This window comes from Oryctolagus cuniculus, chromosome 16 (assembly GCF_964237555.1).
Source record: "Oryctolagus cuniculus chromosome 16, mOryCun1.1, whole genome shotgun sequence".
Classification (NCBI taxonomy): Eukaryota; Metazoa; Chordata; class Mammalia; order Lagomorpha; family Leporidae; genus Oryctolagus; species Oryctolagus cuniculus.
In genome coordinates, this window is record NC_091447.1 from 53,216,666 (window position 1) to 53,229,164 (window position 12,499).

At 65.7% G+C, this 12,499-nt stretch overlaps 1 protein-coding gene across 9 annotated transcripts in view; it reads right to left on the reverse strand.

The window, feature by feature from the left end:
• TNS3 (tensin 3) overlaps positions 1 to 12,499 on the reverse strand; it is a 188,445-nt gene that overhangs the window by 105,836 nt on the left and 70,110 nt on the right. The window contains exon 1 of one of the 9 annotated variants that reach the window (XM_070059451.1): positions 7,348 to 7,660. The exons of the other annotated variants lie outside the window; for them this stretch is intronic. The gene's annotated coding sequence lies outside the window, so the exon portion shown is untranslated. Of the gene's footprint in view, positions 1 to 7,347; positions 7,661 to 12,499 lie in introns of those variants that run through there. 9 annotated transcript variants of the gene reach the window in all.

Sequence of the window (12,499 nt, forward strand, 5' to 3'; positions counted from 1 at the left end):
ATGTCCACACCGCAGAGGATGCTGGTCAGTGTGTGAGGACAGCCAGGGGGTGAGGCGCGTGCGGCTCAGCTGTTTGAAGGACAGAACCTGCACACATGACCAGAGACGGACGAGGCTGGCTCCCGAGGGGTGCCGAAGTCACAGCCCAGAGCAGACAGCCCGGCGTGTGGCAGCAAGGCTCACAGAGTGAGAGCAGTGCACCCGCGGGAAGCTGTACAGCTGTGCACACACCCACGTGCACGAACACGGCAGGAAACAGGGCTGGCAGAGGCCACGCTGCCACGTGCAGCCACACACGTGGCCAGCCGCAGCCGGCTGAGGAGTGGTCGGCTTCTGCCTTGCACTGTTACGGGCTGTTTTTCTGATTTCTCTTCTCTCTACCAAGCACACAGATGAGTCCAGTGCCCAGCAAGGCCTCCAGGCCTCTCCTCACCACCCTCTGTCCTCCTCAGACCCCTCTCAGCAAGGTGGGCAAGCAAGGACAGCACCACAGCTGGGGCTCAGGGGCTGGGGGCTAGAGAGCTCCTGGCCCATTCGCAGACCCTCAAAAGCCAGCTCCGGCCAGCGCGGAGGACACATGGGTGTGGGGGGCTGAGTACAGCCCTGGGCCCGCTGCTCAGGGCCACCCTGGCCCCCACCCCTGCCGCCTTCCTCCCAGGCCCAGCCTGACCCCCACGGGTGGTTTCCGGTGGCTTCTCCCTTAGGACCCAGCCCCAGCCCCAGCCCCAGCCCCAGCCCCAGCCTCGGCCGTGCATCAAAATCCCTGAACCCACCATTTTCAGAGCTAAGCGACTGCAACCATCACAGTGTGGGAGAGCCAGGGCCTCGTTCTACCACTGTGAATGAACGAACAAACCCGGAGGTCAGCCCTGAGCCGCACTGCGCCTGGGCTCCAGCACAGCCCTGAACTCCAGTTTTCCCATCTGTAAAACGGGTGGCTGCGGGGCTCGGGTAACCCACACGAGTGGCTCTCAAGGGCCGGGCAGTAAGTTCAGAACACGGAATTTTAGGTCCAACCCAGATTCGATGTGGCACCCACCGCAGGGTACTCCCAGCAGACGCCCTGTGCAGTAACTGCCCCAGCCCGCACGCACATCCTCCATCCGACTGGGGCGGCTCCTCTCCCTTCCAGAACCACAGGTGGCCTGAGCATGCCCTCGGTGCTCCTGGGTCTCTGGCAAACCCGTCCTGCTCTGATGCCAGACCCCACACCAGATCAGACAGGTCCAGCTGCTCACTCTGCAGGGGCAGCCAGGACCCACCACCACCAGAACTCAGGCATCAGGGAACCAGGTGGGACCCTCGGGCTCTGCCCTGATGAGCAGTCAATGGATGAAAGGGTTCTGGGCTCACGGGTCCTCTCGAGTGGGTCTGCCACCAGAGCGGGTTTAGCACTCCCTCCCAGGCGCCCCTCCTGCCACGGCCGCCCCACGTGACCTTGGCCAAGTCCCCAGCACCACGAGGAGATCACCGGATGTGGCCGTCTGACCTCAGGCTTTGCGGCTTTGAGAACCAGGAGCTAAACAGACGCCTGTCCTTCAGGAATGGCCATCACAGCCACAGAAAAACGCACGGAGACGCCCACTGACCCACATCTTCAGGCTCGCCATGCTCCAGGACTAGGAACCTGCTCATCACTGTATCACAAACTGCGCCATCACGTAACGGAACACACACACGCGCTGTGGGAGCTCCCTGGCACAGCCCGACCTCTCCCAGAGCACATCACCCCCCGATCACGGGCACACAGAGAACGCGTGACTGTGAAATGCTGGCACCAGCATGGGCAGGGTGGGGCGGGGGAGGGTCTCAGGACGCACAGACACCGACACGGCCGAGGAGACCCCAGGCCTGCCCCTGGGCCACACACCGAAGCGCTGAGCAGACAGACGCACAGACGCATCTCCCCCAACACCCTCTGGGTCCAGCGCAGCACTGAGCGCTCAGAGCCTAACCCCCTGCCAATTCCTTCCATCAAGACTCTCACGGTGCCCAGGTGCAAGCCGCCAGGAAACTGTACACTGGCTTTCACCCCCGCGAGCCCCAGCACCGGAGCAGGTGAGACGTGCGGCCGTGCTGGGTGCCAGCCCACAGCTGCTCACGTGGGGAGTTCAGACACACGGGCTTCCCGAAGGGGACGCCCCCTCCAACCCCACACGACCCAAAGGAACGTCTCCTGAACTGCCAGGAAGGGGAACGAGGCCGCCCCCACACAGCCACCCACACCTGCGGTGACAGCCACAGCGTCTGGGGGCCACTGCCAAGGTCGCAGGAGCCCGAGGCTCACCTGCATCGCCAGCCCAGGCCAGCGGATCCTCCGTGTGCCTCCACCTGGAGGTCCAGGCCGCGGCAGCCCCCTGCAGGGCACACAGCACGTCCAAGGCAGGCAGCTAGCTGGCAGCCCCACACCTGCCCCACAAGCCGGCACCTGAGGCTCTGGTGTCGTGCAGTCACCCAGGTAGCCTGCAGCTGCTCCACGGAGCCCTGCGCGTCCACAGCCCCAAGCCACACGCGGTGCGGGGAGGGGGCAGAGAGGCACGGCCGACTCACCACGCCCGAGCCAGCCCCAACCTCTGCCGGGCCTGGATTCCCGACTCGCTCGGGGTTGACACGTGGAGCTGAGGGAGGCTGACAGGCCTCATGCCACGTGGAAACGGACAACAGGTGAGGGACGTGACGTCGCTGAACGGCTTGACCTGAAGGAACGCCCACACCGATGATGGCGCAGACCCGGGCCCGTGGGCCCAGGGCGGGCATCAAGCTCCAGCGTGGCCAGGAAGGGGACTTGGGGGCTCCCCGGAGACGTAGGTCCTACCCTGGTGCCGCAGGCCCGGGAGATCCTCCCGCCTCGGAGCCGCCCTCTCTCTCTCGGAGCCCAGACCCGGCTGGCAGGGCCCGGCCCCCGGCGAGCAGCGTTCCACGAGGCAGCCGCACAGGGCTCCCTTTGTCCTCTCCTGTTCTCCAGGTGGAAACTGCCGGCTGCAAAGTCTCCCGCCTGGCCTGTGCCAGCCCACACCGCCCTCACCTGTGCCCCTGCTGGCACGGGATTATCGTGGCTTTCAGTTTCCGCAGGCGCTGAGAGCAGAGGGGAGGAGGGGCCTGCACCGCCGGAATCTGGGGTTAAGGTTAAAGTGGCGCGAGAGAGGCGAGGCTGTGGCGCCGGCCGGGCCTGGCTTCGCGCCCTGCACGGGAGCTCCCTCTGCAGCCGCCACGGCTCGTCCCGGCCACTGTGCACCTGCAGCCGTGAAAGGTCCCCCACCGCCTCGGCTTCGTGCACCTCCTCGCCTCACAGGGGTGAGGGACCCAAGCACAGCGGCCGGGGACCCCTGCTCTCCCACGTGATGCTGCCGTGGCATCCCTCCGTGCGCCCTGGTGCAGCACCACAGCCCACCCTGCCCACCCCTTGCCAGGCCCAGCAGGGTGGCCGGGGGACACGTGGGGACAGCAGGCAAACATCTCCACGCAAATAGTGCTTTCCCGGTGGGTGGCAGCTGCCCCCTCGGGAGGCCAGAGTGGGCGGGAAGAAAGGCCTGGGGCTCAGAGAACACCAGGGGAGAGCCAAGTACAAGGACCCACGGGAAGAGGGACAAGGACCCAGGGGCCCTGGCAGGATGAGGGGCGGGGACCACTGGAGTGATAATTCTCCTGAAGACACTTCCAGAACAGGGTTTGCCAGGAGAGCTCTCCTGGCTGGAACACCAAGCCCCTGCCAGGGCACATGCATGTACACGCATGTACATGCCACCCACACACACACACATGTGCACACAATCCAGACGCCTGCAGCCCACTGCACACGCGGACGAGGAGCGGTCACAAAGTCCTAGGCCCGAGGTAGTGCCTCCAGTGGGTGGACCCCGCCCCCCACGCCCCTCCCCCACCTGAAGGGCAGGCGAGACCTGAGACACGCTGGTCAGCAGGGACAGCCCGTCTCCCGCGGGGCCTGGTTTGTGCCTCTTACGTCTGATCACAGCGCTCAGGTTCCCCAGGCCCTTCCGCCCAGCAGCGGGAGCCGGCATCAGCAGACCTGGCCTGAGGACCGATCCCAGCACCTGCCGGCCGCAGCCGCGAGCCTCGGAGGAGGCAGAGCTGCCTGCACTCCCACTGGACGGGGCTCAAGTGCCACGGCGTGCGCTGCAGCAGCGTCCTTGAACCTCAGCTCACGCCCGAGCCTAAGCAGGTGCTCTAAGCCCGCCTCCTGCTGCTGCCACTGAGCCACGGTCTCCTAACTTATCAAGAACCGGGCCAGTGGGCCCGGGGCGCTGGAGGTGGGGAAGTCAGAGCGTGGTGCTAGCTGTGGTGAGGGCGTCGTGCCGCACCAGCACTCGGGACACAGCAGGCGGCCAGCTTGGTCTCTCTTCCTCTGCTCACACAGGCACCACGGGTGATGACCGGCAGCCGCCCCGTTGCTTCTCCAGGATGAGGGACGCCTGCCACCTCAGGGGATGCAAACCCCCTTTTGGGCTCCCCCTCCATTTCCCAGCAGACGCCTGGGAGGCTGAGGCCAGGGCCTCTCACCCAGGGCCACACAGGAGCCTTCCGACCTGGGGATGCTCTGGGTCTCCAGGAACCACCCATGGACAGCATGGTCCTTGCCCCCAGCAGCCTCTGTGGAGAGGGTGGCTCCAAGTACCCAACCCAAGAATGACACCAGGAGAGGCCTGGGGGCTGCCAGTGCCCACACGGAGTCTGGCAGGGCACCTGTAGAAGGCACTAGAGCAGACCAGCCACACAGCAGGTGGGTGCCGGGCTAGGCTGGACTCACACGTGCCATTGCCCGCAGTCCCGGGGGCCGGGCCCCTCAGAACGTGCAGCCAGGAGCAGCCCCGTCCAGGTTCCCAGCCCCAGCTGCTTCCACGCAGGGACACCAGGAATCCCCAGCCACGTGGAGTACCAGGCCCAGGGTTTGCATCTGCACTCCACCACCTGACCTTGGGCAGGCACCGGTCCCTCTATGCCTCGGGCTCCACATCCACAAAATGGGCTAACAGCCTGCGGCCACCTTCTATCTACGGCCACCGTGGGGATTAGGCCAGCAAAGGCCTGTGGCACCCTCCCAGCCAGCCCAGCAGGGAGCAAACACAACCGGGCATTGCCACAACACGTTCTCCGGGTGTCCCAGGACAGAGAGCAAGCGGTGCCTTACGCAGAATCACAGGGGGTCGGTGCCCCCACGCGAGCAGGGCCGCGGCCGTGGCTGCATCACGGGCTCACGTGGCAGGGCAGACCCTGCAGGCGCACGGCAGCCCGGACTGGCTCCTCTGCAGAAACTGACCCCGTTGTGCAGCGAACACCACTGCTGCGCTCCCGAGGGAACACGGTTCACGGGTGCCCACTGCTAAAGGCACCGTGGGGGTCCCTGGCCGGGGCCCCTGGGTGGGCAGGCTTGCCTCGCGTGTGCCTCCTCACACGCTGTCCCTGCCTCACACACGACCCGGGGCCTTTGCACGGGCTGTGCACAGCTCAGGCTGCAGCGCACCCACACGCCCCGGCCTCGCCTGGCATCTCCTGTGACTCTGAGAGCTCTCGGTCAGACAGACCCTCCAGGGCCCCGCGGTGCTCAGATCCCTGCCCACTTGAGTCAGCCGTCCCGTGTCCACTTGCCTTGGTCTTCTGACCACGCTGACCCCAAGTGCCAAGAGGGAACTAACCGTGGGCATTCTCGTCCGAGCTCTGCTCCCGTCTGTGCGTGCCGGCAAGGGCACTGCCTGCCTGCCTGCAGGTGCATCCTAAAGGAAGAGAGGAGGCAGCAGCCACCAACCCCAGAGGGGCTCAGGACCCACGTGGCCGCCGTGAGAGGCAGGTGGACTCCGTCTTCCATCTCAGCACTGACTCCCGTCCAGCTTCAGAACCGAAGCCAAGGCACCCACGGGTGCAGAAGCTCCACGGAAGAGGGCGCCGCCCAGCAGGAGCCCGTGACTTCTTCCCGAGCTTGCCACAGATGGGAATGGCGCGAGGGGGCTGGTGCAGGAGGACAGAGCCCACGGAACAGGCGTGGTCCGGCGTCCACTGGAGCCAGCGAGGCAGACACTAAAGGTGTGGCGCGGCTGGACTCGGCACCCTGAGCCTCTGCAGCTGCCAGCCAGGGGAACGCCAGCTCCTGCCAGAGCTTTCTCAGTCTCCCAAGACTGCCCTGTGGGGAGCGGTCTCCTGCTCAGGAGACCCCGGCCCCACTCCCAGGAGCAGGTGGTCACCCTCCCAACATGGCCAAAGACCCAGCAACGAGTCGGCGCTGGCTCCAGCTCACGCAGGGCTAACAGGGTGCCAGGCAGGGCCAGGATCCGTGAACCAGAACATACGGCACGCCAAGGAAGAGACCCCTGACCTGCGCTGGCGTCTCACGCGCCTGGAGCTGCCTGGCCCGTGCCCTCCTGCAGGAGCCTGACGACCTGCGACGCCAGCTCTGCCCTCAACCACGGCAACGGTGAAGGGCAAGGAAGGGAGACGGTGGCCGCCGGTGCCCAGCAGAGGCCGTGGGTGGCGTGGGGACGACTGCACGGGCAGGGAGTGGCGAACACAGCAGAGCAGAGCCCTTCCCGGAGCCCACGACCAGCCCATGCACTGGGCGCAACCCAGGCCTTCGTTCGCGTGTCCCTCTGCCCACTGCCGCACGCTCTGCCATCCTGACGCCCGGCGGGAAGCGTCTGACCTTGGGAGCGCACCTGCCTGCCCTGAGACTCAGTTTCTTCTTTGGCAGAGGGAGGTAACCTCAGTGCCGGGGGCGGGATTACACAAGGAAACACACGGGCTCGGGACCGCGCCTGGCGGCACTGAGTGCTGAACAAATATTAGTCACTTACCCAATTGTTTTATTTGAGTGCTAGGCAGGTGACGGGCACCTGCAATGACTCCCCCCGCAGGTGCCAAGCCCACACAAGACCCCAGGACCAGCCACGGCTGCAGCCCCACGGAGCAGGGGAAGGTGGGGCCGGCACCGAGAAGGCGAAGCCCCCAGAGCCACACAGCTGATGAGGCAACTCCACCCCCAGAGGCAAGAACCCCCTCAGGTCACCCTTCTCCCCACAGGCACTGCCACGTGAGACACGTGTGACCCAGGCTGAGACTGCCACCAAGCTCAGCCACGAGCCCGCGCAGACTCGTATGTTCGTAAACACACACGCGCAGAGTCCCGCCCCGGGCCGGGGACCCCGGCTGGGTACGTCCCATATGGAACAGGGCCGCTGGGCAACAGGCAGGCCGGGAGCAGGGGAGGGGAGGAGACGGAGACCCAAGCCTTTACCACACAGCCGGCCACTCCCTCTGTGCTCCCAAGAGGCCTCCGCACGGGGGCTGGCAGGGGAGGGGTCCTCACCAGGGCCACACACAGCCAGGCAGTCGGGAACTTACTGTGCTGGGGCTCCCTGCAGAAGCAGCTCCTCCCACCGCACGGCTGGGTCAGGCCCACTACATGCTAATGTGTGGGCTCCGGGCCTCAGGGGGGCGGCGCTGGGACTGCTCACAGGTGGGAGGGCCCAGAGCCAGGAGCAGCAGCCGGCAGGTGCGCCCGGCCCCACGCAGAGCACCCATGCTTGCACGCAGGCACAGACACTGCCACCCAAGGCCAAGAGCCAGCCTGCCCAGGGCCACAGCCAGCCCGGGAAGCACCGTGTGACCAGGAAGCTGAGCTGGCTGTGCACTCCCGGGGACCAGCCCAGACTGGGCCTCCAGGGAGCTCCGCCCTCCACAAGGTGCAGAGAACAGCGGGCATGGCGGTGGCTTCCGGAAATCTCCCCCTCCCAGAAAACCTCACCCCGAGTCCCCAGGAGGCCAGGTCTCCACCTGGGGATCCCAACACCTGCTGAGCGGCCGCCCGCCTCCCGCCCCCTCCTTCCTCTCCCCTGCCCCTCCTCCGCTTCCGTCCTTAGCGCTGTGTGGCTCCACCTCCCACCTCAATTAAGATGACTCATCAGCAAACTCAGCAGCATTCAACAACAGTTCTCAGTAAAAACAAAACCAAGAAGCACACGCACAAGGCCGGGGTCAGAGAGACAGCACAGCTGGGCCAGGAGGGGAGGCGGAGGCCACAGGACCCCTCGGTTACGGGACCCGAGCCCGACCGGTTCTGAATCTCCAGGGAGACGGTGGCCACAGGCAGAGCCTGGTGGCAGCAGGGACTATAAAGGTCACCCAACCTGCCTGGGGCTGGGTCTTGGCTGCCGCTGAACGCCACGCAGAGCCGAGAGGAAGGGTGGCGGCCAAGGGCGGGAACCCGAGCGAGGCGCCTGCACCTGTCACTCCAACGGCTTCCCAGGCTGGCGGGGAGGCACACGCTCACTGTATAATCACACCCTACGTGCACCTGTTCTCTCTCCGTGACAGTTACCTGGACAGGGGGCGGGAAGGAGGGAGGAAGTGGGCACAGAGGCCTGGGGCGGGGGCTGCACACAGGCTCAGGGGGAGGGCAGGGGTGGGCACACGTGCGTGGAGGCACCCACCCCACAGCAGCCACATGGGGTCCCTTTCTAGGCTGGATGCGATGAGGGGCCACGGCCGATGACCAGCAGGGGGCGCCCTGCCTGCTCCCCCAGGAGGCAGGTGCCAGAGAAAACCTCGGGGGCCGGGGGCCAAAGCAGGACCTGCTGCCCCTTTGCCAGCCGTGCTCCTCAGACATGCAGGTACCCACAGGACTTCCAGCTGTTCCTCTGTGGAATGGGTTGGTAACAGCAGCCTCACAGGATGGCTAAAGGCCTGAGAAGATGCTGTCCAGCCCCAGGAGGAGTCAGGGGCCCAAGGCCAGCATCGCTCACCGTCGTCTGCCACCTGTGACCAGAGGCGCTGCCTGGCCCCGTGGCTGCAGCGGCAGTGGGGGTGTGGGGTCCTGAGGACGTCATGGTGACAGGAGCCCTGGGACCCAGCTCCCTCACAGACGCCATCATGGGCACCTGCGTGGGCGGCCGCGGGCCGCAGGAATCACAGTAACCGTGCACATTTCACAGCAGCTGGGGAGGGGCCCGGGGTTCTCACCACGGAGAAGCAGGGCTGTGGCGGGGGCGGGCGTGCCGAGGCCCCGGCCGATCACGCATGGCGCACTCTGCATCCACACCGCCCAACCCGGACCTGGCGCAGTCAGCACGCGACTGTCCAGGAATAACTGATGGGGGCGGGGGATCATGACCCTGCACCTGCCGCTGACACCAGGGCTGACCCCAGCCTGAGCTGCCCCTGCTGCTCCACCCAGCACACACTCTGAGGAGCAGCTGGAGGCCACCGCACGGCGGTTCCACCCAGGCCGGAGCAGGCAGATGCCAGGTCCCACCTGTGCGGCGGAGCTGAGACCACAGGTGCTGGCAGGCCCCAGCACAGAGCACAGGCCTGACGGGCCCTGCCTGGCCTGCCCCACTGCGGGGTGGGGACACACAGCTGCGGCCAGCACAGCCCCCACCCCAGCCTCAGGAGGGAGCAGCGGGACACCTGCTTCAGGACGAGAAGTGTGAACGGAGCCGTCGCAGGCAGCGCCGCCTTCACCAGGACCACCAGGACAGTCGCGGGAGGGGAAAAGCAGAGGGGGCTTGGGCAGCCTGCACGCCTGACCTCTGGGCAGGGCAAAGTGCAGGGAGCTTCTGCCCCAGCCAGGTGCCCAGCACACAATGCCCGGCTGGACTTCCAGCTTCCTGCCCTGTGTGCAGGTGCGGCCATGGGAGCAGCCCCAGAAGTGCCCAGCAGGAACAAGGACAGTCTTCCGTGTCATAACACACTGACCCGAGAGCCGCAGCGACCGTCCTCGGCCTGGGACTGACTGCCCAACTCCTGGGCAGAGAGGCAGCAGGAAGGCAGGAGCAGTGACACAGAAGCCCTCCCCACCTTCGCAGCTCGCGAACCACCCAGGCCAGCCTCCCTCAGGGCCGGCCACCGCAGCCGGGACTCCCCATTGCAGGAGCCTGTCCCCCAAACACAGGGACGCACGGGTTGCTGAATGCAGGGACAGTTCTAGCCCAGGCAGCACGGGCAGGCCAGTGGAACAGAGGGGAGGGAGATCCCAGGGTGAGTGGAACGAAACAGAAAGGTCTGCCCGCAGGTGCCGATGGAGCTGGGACAGGAGGAAGTGTGGGGTGGGGGGCAGCGGAGCCCACCTCCCGCTGTGCGGGGGCACAGACAGGCTGGGAGGGGCAGGTGTGTGTGATGCGCAGGGTCCTTGGGACAGAGCCTCCCCAGCCAGCAGTCCGAGCACAGGCAAGGAGGTGGCAGACCCAGGCCTGGTGCAGCAGCCCGGAGGAAGAAGACAGGACTAGGATCAGACCCAGGCAGGCGAAGGCTGGCGGGTAAACTAAGACTGCTCCCCGAAGGCAAAAGCAGAGCCGGTGCCGTGGGAAGAGATGTGGTGGCGGCGGAAGCAGCAGCCGCTGAAGCAGGAGCCCGGGCTGTGGCCGGGCAGCAGGGCGCTGTGGGTGAGCGCAGAGCCGGCTGCAGCAGGAGCTCGCAGACAGACGTGGACGCCCGGCCCGGAGTCTCCGACCGGGACTGAAAGCCCCGGCTGTGCTGTGGAGCCCGTTCTCTGACCCAGCTGTGCACCGAGGTGTCTGCACTGAGAACCGAGCGGCGGTATTCCTGCAGCCGCCTTCCCAGCACTGGCAACACCGGCCTCCCGGTAGCATCCCCTGCTGGTGCCGGCCGTGCCAGGAACAACGGCCACAGCACCACTGCCAGCCCCACGGATGCCGGGGCGCTCACTGCCTCCAACAATCCAAGCCTACTCAACGGGCTGCGTTCTCCCACGTTCTGCGCTCCAGGCAGTCGAAATCTGCTCTCCCCCCACACCCAGGCCTGGTCCCACCTCTGTATAAATAACTCAGAAGGGGGGTCGCCCTGCCAACTGCCATTTTCCCAGGGAGAGAAGAAGGAGGCGGGCACTTAGCATGCCAATTACGACGTCTCTGGGATGCCACACCCCACCCTGGAGGGGCAGGGTTCCAATCCTGGCTCCACTCCCGACTCCAGCCTCTTGGTGATGTGCACCCTGGGAGGCGGCGGTGACGGCTCACGGACTCGGGGCCCTGCCACCCACGAGGAGACCAGATTAAGCTGCTCGCACCTGGCTTCAATGTGGCTCAGCCCCGGCTGTTTGCAGGCATTTGCGGAGTGAACCAGCAGGTGGAAGATCTTTCTCTCTGTTCCTCTGCCTTTCAAGTAACTTTAATCAATTAATCAAAAATTTTGAAGAACGCTCCTGGCTAGCCTGGAGCAGTCCCGATCCAGCGTTCTCGGTGTTGCTGTCTGTAAGCCGCAGGGAAGCGGCGGCCCCGGTGCCCGTGAACGTGCTGTCTGCCCTGGCAGTTACCAGCACGCGGTAAGACAGGCTGCGGCGCTGCTGCGAGGACGTCCCAGCCTGACTCAGCCTCCGGGCTCCAGCCAGGGGCACAGGACAGCGGCTCGGGCCACACCGCCCACGTGATCGCAGGGGCTTGGGCAGCAGCCACCTGTGCTCTGTGCACGAGCACCCCCAGGCACCGCCACGGGCACCAAGGTCACCGGTGCACCCCCAGGTGGCCCCTTCCCCGCCCCAGGCCAGCGTGGAGCTGACCCCAACGTGGCCTCGCTTCATGCACAACCATCTTGGTGCACAGCTGGCACAGAGGGGAACCGGCCGAACCCCTGACCACTGCACAGTCCACGCCTGCATCCCCACCAAACTAGGATCTTCCTTCATCTGTTGAACTCGTTATCTGGTGGAGAATTAAACGTCTGACTGTGATGTGAATTTTTAAAAAGTGATCTGAAGAACTAAGAGAGAGAGAGAACTGGAGGAGTGAGCGTGGGGAGGAGAGAGGGAGGAACGGGAATCACCACACTTGTAGCACTGCACACATGAGCGAATCTGTCAGACGCTGAAAAACTAAACAGAAAATGAAAAGCAGCCCCGGCTAAAGGACGAGCCGAGGCGAGCGCCGCCCGCCACAAACAGCGTCACCAGGGCTCACCCTGCTCTGCTGCGCTTGGGTTCCGTTCCTCGGCCAGCCGGGTCCTTCCCCACTGCTGCCCGGGACAATCCCCGGCTGCGTCCAGGTGCCGGCCCCACTCCCCCATCCCCCACCCCCGCAGCTGCAGCCGCAGAGGGATGGCGGGCCTGGGCCCGGCTGGGGTGGTTTCTGGCAAGGGCTCGGGCGTCGAGAAGGCACGAGACCCGTAGCCGCGTCCCTTCTGAGGCCAAAGCCAGCGTTCAGGGAGCAGACCTGTGACCCCCCACCACTCTGGCAAGGGCTCGGGCGTTGAGAAGGCACGAGACCCGTAGCCGCGTCCCTTCTGAGGTCGAGGCCAGCGTTCAGGGAGCAGACCTGTGACCCCCCACCACTTCTCCTGTGACCCAGAAACCCTGAGTTCAGTTCCTGTGGGAAGGGAACCACACGGGACCCCTCCCCTCGTCCCCCAACTTCCAGGACGAGCTGGGCCCAGCCCCCTCAAAAGCAACTCAGGAGCCACGTAGCTGCTGCAGCCGGCCTGAGGCACAAAGAGATGCCGACCACGAAGAATCCACGCGTGCATTTTAAAGCCATTTTGCACCAAA